The sequence below is a fragment of the Canis lupus genome, chromosome 10, assembly GCF_003254725.2.
Source record: "Canis lupus dingo isolate Sandy chromosome 10, ASM325472v2, whole genome shotgun sequence".
NCBI lineage: Eukaryota > Metazoa > Chordata > Mammalia > Carnivora > Canidae > Canis > Canis lupus.
The window spans coordinates 66,635,404-66,644,730 of NC_064252.1; positions in this window are offsets into that span (position 1 = coordinate 66,635,404).

Genomic DNA, 9,327 nt, shown 5'->3' on the forward strand with positions numbered 1-9,327 from the left:
CGGGAAATCCTCCCACGGTGAATACCTATATCCAATCGTTATGATGTGCACTTTAAACATCTTACAATTTTGGCACTCAGATGTCAATTAAACTAAATATATACTTTTTAATGTCTTTGAAGAAGGAAGTTGAACTATGTGGGGAGTTTTGTATTTTTTTTTAATTATGAAGTAATATGTGCTTGTTTTAAAAACTCAAACTGCACAATATTTCATGAAATAAAATGATACCATTTCCCCTCATTTCCCATATTTTATCGCGCTCCCCATCCTGTGCCCCAGAGGTAACCACTGTTGAAAAAATTTTTTTTATCATTCCAAACATTTCTGGCCTTATTCAAACATTTTATATTATACTTTAAAATGCAAATGAAATCATATTGTATCATTTGACTTTTTTAAAACGAAATTTGATGAACCCTTTGTCTTGACGATACACGTGGGCACACCTTTTTAACAGCTATCTAGTGTTCCATTAAATGGCTGTGTATGATTTATTTAACTTACCTTCTATATTGAAAATATCTCAATTGTTGCTATGATCTGAATGCCTGTGTCTACCCATCCCGCCAAAGTCTTACGTTGAAAACCTGAGTGCCCAAGGTGATAGTATGAGGAGATGAGGCCTTTGGGCGGTGATTAGCTCATAAAGGAATCCCCATGAAGGGGAGCCATGCTTTTTTTTTTTTTCTTTTTTTTTTTTTAAAGGCCTCAGACAGCTAGTATGTGAGGGTACAAGGAGTCCAGTGAGAAGTCTGTGACCCAGAAAAGCTCCTCCCTCAACCATGCTGGCATTGTGATCCTGGACTTCCAACCTTCAGAACTATGAGAAACAAATCTCTATTGTGTATAAACCACCCAATCTGTGGTATTTTGTCACAGCAGCCCAGTTAGACTAAAGCAATTGTCTCTCTGGGTTTTTTTACTTGAAATTGATGATTTCTAAGATTTCTTTCAGCGTTAAGATTCTCTAGAATGAGTTTTCTGCATTTCCCACATTTATTCAATAGATATTTATGAGGATATGTTATGTGGCAGGAACTATGCTTTACAACTCTACATGAATGAATTGTAAACAACCAATTTGAACATACTGGGTTTGGTGTATTTCCCATATGCAAGTGGACTCGAGTTCCAGCGGATGCCTTCTTAGCAGTAGCCGGGGGGAAAAGATAGACAATAGATGATAAGGAGGCACCTAGAAGTCACAACTATTCTTGGGCTATCCCTTATGGGTGGGTATTTATTGTTTCCTTTAAGAAATTTGCAGAGGGGGATCCCTGGGTGGCTCAGCAGTTTGGCGCCTGCCTTTGGCCCAGGGCGCGATCCTGGAGACCCGGGATCGAGTCCCATGTTGGGCTCCTGGTGCATGGAGCCTGCTTCTCCGTCTGCCTATGTCTCTGCCTCTCTCTCTCTCTCTGTCTCTCTCTCTCTCTGACTATCATAAATAAATTTTAAAAACATTTAAAAGAAATTTGCAGAGGATCTTCTGTAATCTTCAGTCTAGAGTCTAAATACCTAAACTCTCTTCAGCAAAGTAGTCCAACATCTTACTTTTACCATTGAGCCTCCTTGAGGAAAAGTAAATTCTATGGAGTAATGCTAGGTGTAGTCAAAGAGATCGTCCTCTAGATTACTTATTTTACTCTTTGCAGCACATCAATAGAAGGTGATGTACTGTTGGGATATTACTGTCATTGACAAGAATAAGATATTTTAAATTCCAATTATTAATAAGAGTAAGACCTATCTATTCCAGAGTTTTGCTCACTATGTAGCAGTATCAAGTGCTTTCCATGCACTTATAACCCCTAATCCTTATAACTCCTGCAATAGATATCATTGATCCCATTGTACAGAGTAGGAGAAAGTTCTCAGGAACTTCCTCCACCATCCATTTTTTTCCTCACTAAATTGCCCCACAGTCACTTCAGTCACTTCAAGTTTAACCAAACAAACACAAGCTTTCTGTAAAGCCTTAGCTAGAGATAAAAAGAGGAACCCAGAAGAGCCTGAGACAAGGGAGGGACCTCAGAAAAGATCCATGGTTGGATTAACATTTAAGGATCACCAACTCCTCCCTCCAACCCCAAGCCCTTGGAGCCCCCCACCCCCACCTTGGGTAGAGATGTTCTCGAATTGCTGCTTCAGTGTACAATTTGAAATGTTGGCCTTCAGGCTGCTGGTTTTCAGTTGAGTTTTGTTTTGCATTTATGGAGCAGCTCTTTGCTGGTAAAAAGTGAAGATTTTCCCCTCTATCGACCTGACTATACAACAGCATCCCACACTGTCCTTTGCCGTAAACACGTTTCCCTAAATGCCAGTCAACACTCAATTATCCGCTTGTGGATTAGCCATGTCAGAATTGGCTTCTGCTAATTTGTAAGCCCCAGATGAATTTTTCCTGCTGCCCAGGGTGGCTTTTCCTGCCAGCCATAAGTGTGTCTGTTCAGAGAGTGAAGCTAATATTAACAATAACTTGTGTAGGATCTAATTAAGGGACCTGAATCTGCTGCCAAAAATTTTTAAAAATTAAAAATATGATACCTCCTCAGGCCAAACAACAATGCTTTGGGGATTATCTGTTGCATAGGGTTTTCTGCACTACCACTCCCTCCCACTGGCATGTAGAATTGAGGACTGGCTGTCCAACATGTTTTCAGTGTCTGTTTTAGGAGTGAAGCTGTTGATTAGCAAAGGACTGTTGTCAAAGCACATGTCAAACTTGGTAATTATCATATTTTCTTACAACAAGTTCTACAGCTGCTCTTCTATGGTTCATTTGTCTCAAAAATTTGGGAAATAATTGCTTTCGGTCAGGAGTTTACAAGAGCAAAACCAACTATCTGAGTCCAAATAATTAGATACTTCGCGTTTTCTAGACGATGATCAAATCATGACCTGAAGGGAATTTTAGGTCTTCTAAGTCCATATCGGGCTTCTCTTTTATGAGCACGTTATATAATTAATGGAACCAGATCCTTCAATGCTAAATTGCCACAACTCCTCCACAAGAGAATGTTCTGGTAAAGACAGAAATTGTCAACATAGTGCCAGCCAAAATCCCCCAGATTTGAGCCCTTGCATTTCCTAAGGGCAAGCAAAGGAACAACAGCAAAAGCAAAAATGAAAAACATGAACTGTTCTAGCTCAAGTAGAAATTCTTGGGTACTTGAGAGTGATAAATACCTGGTAAATCCATTGAGCAAAGAGTGCCTGGCAACACTGTGAGGCCTTCCTAACAGAACGAGAAAGGTTTTGGTCCTTGTGAAAGCATCAGGTAACCCAGTGCAACCAGAAGATGCCAACTTTAATTACACCCCTTGTGCAGTCTTTAGGACCAATGCAAAGTTTGTATTCTACTTTTATAGAAAGTGGTGCTTATGTTAATTTGAAATTACTTTTTCTCTTAAATTTTTCAGTTAAGTTGATGCTGTGAGGTGATTCACAGCCTTTTCTTACAATGTCCCATACCACCTGGTATACAGCCTCCCCACCTAGGGGTCCAAGTCATGAAACAGAGATCTAAAAAACAACAACAACAAAACCCCCACCTTTCTAATGATGCGATCAAGTATCAATTTGGGTGGCAAGAGGGTTATCGCTTAGACCCCAAGGCATGCACAGACGTGGGTGCCCATAATTTCCTGGTTCGCAGCTCTATAGAGGCAAGATTTCTGGTTGTTTCTTTTACGGATGGACTGTCTAGGGGACCAAAAGATGATTTTACTCATGCTTCTTACAGATAGACACTAAGGCCCAAAGAGGTTATGGCTGCCCAAGGTAATAGTGTTAACTTTATAGCAAAACTAGGACCAGACTGCCCACTCAGCACCACCTCAAGGGAAGAGGAAAATGTGTGAAACCTTCATTCTGATCCCCAGATACATGGGAGTCCACCATCCTTAGACTCTTATTATTTGTCTGCTTCTTGTGGTAGAGTTGGGCCGGAGCATACGTCCTCCTCCCTCTTTCAGCCTATCTGCCAGCAAGGCCAACCATCATAAGATTGGGGTTCAAAGCATTCAGACAAATGAGGGGCAGGAAATTCCTCTCAATAGCCCCAGAACTGCCCCCATTTCTCCAAGCTGCTGCTACCGATGTGTTTCCAAATTAAATAAGATTTTTAGGTCCCCTTCTAAACCTCCATGGTCTTCCTCCCACATGTTTTACTTGTCATAGAATACTGTTGTCTACTCAGGACTTTCTTTTTATTCTGTCCCTCTAGACAATTAAACTAGATCCATGTGTCCAACTGTCATCTACAGACAAATGTCTCCAAAAGATCCATATCCATCCCCAGTCACCCACTGCGCTCCTAGAATCGCCTTTCCAGGTGCCACCAGGATACCTCCCTCCTCCCTTGAGCACAACACATCTCCATCCTGTCTCTTCTGCTCAAGTCAGCTCCTGCCCCTGAATTGAGGATACATACTGGGGAATTTTAATAACCAATCCATCAATTTAAGTGAATACCTACTGTTCTCTATTGAACATCTCATATGCATCCAGATCCTCAGGAAATAGAGGTGCTGAGTGAGTGTGATTTCTGCCTTTAAGAATCTCGGTGAGGGGATCCCTGGGTGGCGCAGTGGTTTGGCGCCTGCCTTTGGCCCAGGGCGCTGATCCTGGAGACCCGGGATTGAATCCCACGTCGGGCTCCCGGTGCATGGAGCCTGCTTCTCCCTCTGCCTGTGTCTCTGCCTCTCTCTCTCTCTCACTGCATGCCTATCATAAATAAAAAAAAGAAAAAAAAAAGAATCTTGGTGGGGCGGGGGGCAGCCCAGGTGGCTCAGTGGCTTAGTGCCTGCCTTCAGCCTGGGACATGATCCTGGAGTTCTGGGATCGAGTCCCACATCGGGTTCCCTGCATGGAGCCTGCTTCTCCTTCTGCCTGTGTCTCTGCCTCTCTCTCCCTCTCTCTGTGTCTCTAAAGAATAAATAAATAAAATCTTAAAAAAAAAAAAAAAGGAATCTCGGTGGGGAGAGAAAAGCATACACCTGAAACACCCTTGATCAATACAGGCCATGATGTGCCTGAGGTACGGACGCCAAGCACAGAGAAGTTACGGGCTTCCAGAAATCCCAGTGGAGAATAGGAAGCTTTAATTAACAGTGGAAGGCTTCACGGATAGTGTGAGAATTTAAGAAGAGGGGAGTAAGAAGATGTTCTAAAAGAGGAACTAGGGAGAAAAGCAGGGCTCAAAATGCAGACACAGTCATGGGCGTGGGGTGGCAAATGGGGAGAGGTTTCCAGGGCTGAAGAAACCAGCTAAACAAGTCCATCTCAGCTAAGTCATCCCATTGGTAGTAGTATAGGATAAGCCTCCTTAGGCTGAACCCTGAGCATATTCCCTCTTTATAAAACTCTTTAAAATCCTTCTATAAAGAGAGAACATAGACTGTAGACCTCTTGGTTCCCTCAGTTAATAGCAGGCATTTGAGGCGTTTGGGGGTATGCGTCATGTCTCGGGCTTAGCCCGAAAATGTTGCCACAACATGTCAAGTGACATTATAGTGACCCAAATATTAAATAGCCAACAAGGGGTGGTTTTACTCAAGAAATTGATTTAATATTATTTGCAAAAGTGCAAAATGGGATAAAGAGGCTTATATTGTTTCTGTTGTCCCAACATCAAATCAAATCAAATCAAATAACTGCTGATGCTGTGAATAAACTTGCAACAGGAGTTTTTTTTTTTTTTTTCTCTTGGAAGCATAAAAAATGGAACATAACTTAGATGGATTCATGGAAAGGGGTTTTGCTGGTATTGGTTCAAATGTGTCTTTCCCTTGTATTTTCCACATCGCATTTGATTGGGGGACAACTTTGCATTAAAAATAATTACTCTTCCAGTCTCTCCATTTGTTATTTTGGAATGCTTCATATTTTCCCCAGCCACTCCCTCTTTGTCTCAGCCATAATGGCTTCTACTCAGTTGGTTTGGTCTTTGAACAAAGTCCAGTCCACCTGGGCTGAATTAGTTAGGGTGTATGGTTGAGTGCTGAACTAGACCCAGTGGCTTAAACAAGAGAGAAGTTTGTCTCGTTTTCACGGTTGATTTGTCATTATCACAGTGTTGAAAACTCAGGCACCCTCTCTCTTGAAGCTCTGCCATCCCAGGTGTCAGTTTTGTTCACACAGACAGTAGTGCCATCATCCTCTCTTTCATAAGGATGTGGAGCGACTACCGTCATTAACTCTAAGTGCTCACAGGAGAGTAAAGTCTATACTGGACTCGTGTGATGGGATGGGACAGCTGTTGAGATAGAACGTATTTAAGCATAAACCTTGTGACAGTTTAATTTGTCTACACAAGCCCTGGCTTACAGCTGGTGGAAGAGGATGTGTGGAGAGAAGAGAATCTGTGCCCATTCCTTAGAATCTAACTTGATTAAGAAATGATATGCAAGTCAATCAGAGAAGGACAAACATTATATGGTCTCATTCATTTGGGGAATATAAAAAATAGTGAAAGGGAATAAAGGGGAAAGGAGAAAAAATGAGTGGGAAATATCAGAAAGGGAGACAGAACATGAAAGACTCCTAACTCTGGGAAACGAGCTGGGGGTGGTGGAAGGGGAGGTGAGCGGGGGGTGGGGGTGAATGGGTGAAGGGCACTGAGGGGGGCACTTGACAGGATGAGCACTGGGTGTTATTCTATATGTTGGCAAATTGAACACCAATAAAAAATAAATTTATTAAAAAATTTTAAAAAAACAAGTACAGTGTATTACCCATGTTGTTTAGGGTTTCTACAGCTTCACTTATTTTTTAATTCACTGACATGTCTTGGACATAAAATAGTTTCTTAAAATCTGTTGTTAATATATTGCTGTTCGTTTTTATTTATGCAGATCCCATAGTTTCTGCTTTATGAGTGCAAATACTGTATTAAATGATGCATAGTAAAAAAAAAAAAAAAAGAAAGAAAGAAATGATATGCATCGCTTCTGTGAATGTGTCATTAGCCAGGATTGCAGCCTTGTTACCTGCAAGGGAGTCTAGGAAATGTGGGGTCCAGCTGGGTGGCCACATTTCCCCTAAATCTTACCATCACGGAAGAAGATGATCAGGGAAATAACTTCCATAGAAGATGTGGAGAGATCAATTGTCTAAGTATCTAGTCCTACACGTCTCCGTTTAAGGTGGATTACAAATATACAGACATTTTCACAAGATAAAATAAATTAAGACCAAAAAGGAGATAAATGAGTCAGAAGTAAAATATGACTTCAAAATATGATTGCCCAAAAGAATTATCAAAACATGCTCTTCCTCTGGAGTAAATTTGAGACTGACATTCCCCAGAAGTCTCAGGAAAGTTAGGCTTGCAAGAGAAGATTGTTTTCTGGGGTCTGCAACTGAGGGCAGGGAGAGCAGTAACTAACAGGAGAGGGGCCTTGTGTGAAGGGCGTAGCTGGTGGAATTAGGGGTCTGATGGAGTTAGGGATTATTTAGTAGGAGTCTGATATCTGGGTTGGGTTTTCCTTTTTTGTTTTATAATTCCTTTGAGTCATCTTCAACTTGTTATCCTCCATACTTGAGGAATGAAGGATGGGAGAAGGTTATGTTTTTGAAACAGCAAGAAGAAATAATTATTAGTGGAGGAGATACGCCTGGGGAATAAGCTTAGAGCAGCGGCTCTTAGGAAGAGATGGTATGTGATAGCTAGGAGAATGTAGAACTTTTTGGAAAAGCCAAGAAATATTTGGGAGAGAACTTATTCCAAGTTATACAAGAGGGTGAACTGGGATTCTGTACCTTGTGTACAGAGTAACAGAAGATGGAGTTGGGAGGAGATCATATTATGCCAAACACAGCGAGACAGACTATATACACTTGCTAGAAATGGATGACCAATTCGGTATCACCCCTTGGGCAGGGTTGCCAGTCCTTTCGTGTCTTCCTTATCACCCTGTGCTCTGATTGTTTTATGGTCTTGAATGAGCTGAGACTGATCTAAAGCCACTGAAGCCACTTCCTCCATATACAGTGGATGCTGCAGGGTCCCACCTGGGTCTCTTTCCCTTGGAGCTGTGTGCATCCCGCAGTTACCCTCTTCGGTGAAGAATTGTGGATGAACAGGAGCTGTCTCACCTGGAAGGTTATCTCCCCCCTTCCCCCCACCCCATGCCAGCATCCAGGGCACGACTGGTACAGAGTGCAAAACACCAGGCCCTTTGCCTCAAGAGAGGACCTATTACGTGGGGCAAGTTCTCCTCCAGAGCTGCCTGCAGACTGCAGCTAGCATCTCGCAGAGAGCCTATCCTTGCTTTGCTCTCTTCCTCTGATCCTTCCCATTTCCTTCACATCACTTCTTGTAAGAGCACTTTCCCACTAAAAGCACTTAGCCAAGAATCCCTGTCTCAGGTTCTGCTTCCAAGGAACCCACCTTAAGAAACCATGGAACACAGGACACAGCAGGAAGAAGATGGATTCTGAGCAGGTCCATAGCGAACAAGGGAGAAGCCCGAGAAACTGTGGAGTTTATAAGTGGCAGGGGATAAGGGAAACTCAGGGGCCAGATCGGGGTGGTTGGGCTAGCACGAGGGCTGCAAGGCAGTGGCAGCAGTGCACGGAGAAGGAGGGGACACGTGAAGTCAGCGGCGGAGGTACCATGACAGCAGAGCTATTTCCTCCGTGACCTGGGCCTCACTGGGGACACACCCTGTCCAGTGCCTGGTAGGTGTGTTCTTAGCTCCCGCAGAACCAGACATTTCGGGGACTGTTCCTGCTTGAACTTGCCCATGCTGTCTGGGTAAGAGGAGGTCTCCAGCTGATCCATTTGTTAATCCCCCCAGATTAAGTTCACACAAGGAGTGAAAACACCACTAGGGGAAAATTCCTACAGTTTCCTGCTTGCAAACAAGATTCGCCTGCAGCTAATGGGCATGCCCAGCTCTGATAACTACTCTAAACCTTGGGTAAGGTTTGGGGGAAAAGGGAGCAAAAAGAGAAGGGGGGGAAAAACGGAGAGGAAGTGAAGGGTGACGAGAGAAGAGCGATGGGAGCAGGGGAAGGGTCTCCCATCTGTCTCTTGCAGCAGCCTCTGGATTGCTTTCTCTCCACTGAACATAGAATATTTTCTGGTCTTATTCTTAATCATCGGCAGTCAGAGAATGGAGAGGAAGGGCTAGGCCCTCTCGATACTATTTTGAGCAGAAGCAGTTTGTGAAAGGAGGAGGAATCTTCTTACCATTTCTTCACTACTTGGGTCATCATTCTCTTGAGACAGAAAAAAAAATCACAAGGCAAAAACAATCACTTTTCTTGAACTCAGACTCTCATCAAGATTCATCCTTGATTTTTGCTACCCATTAATGT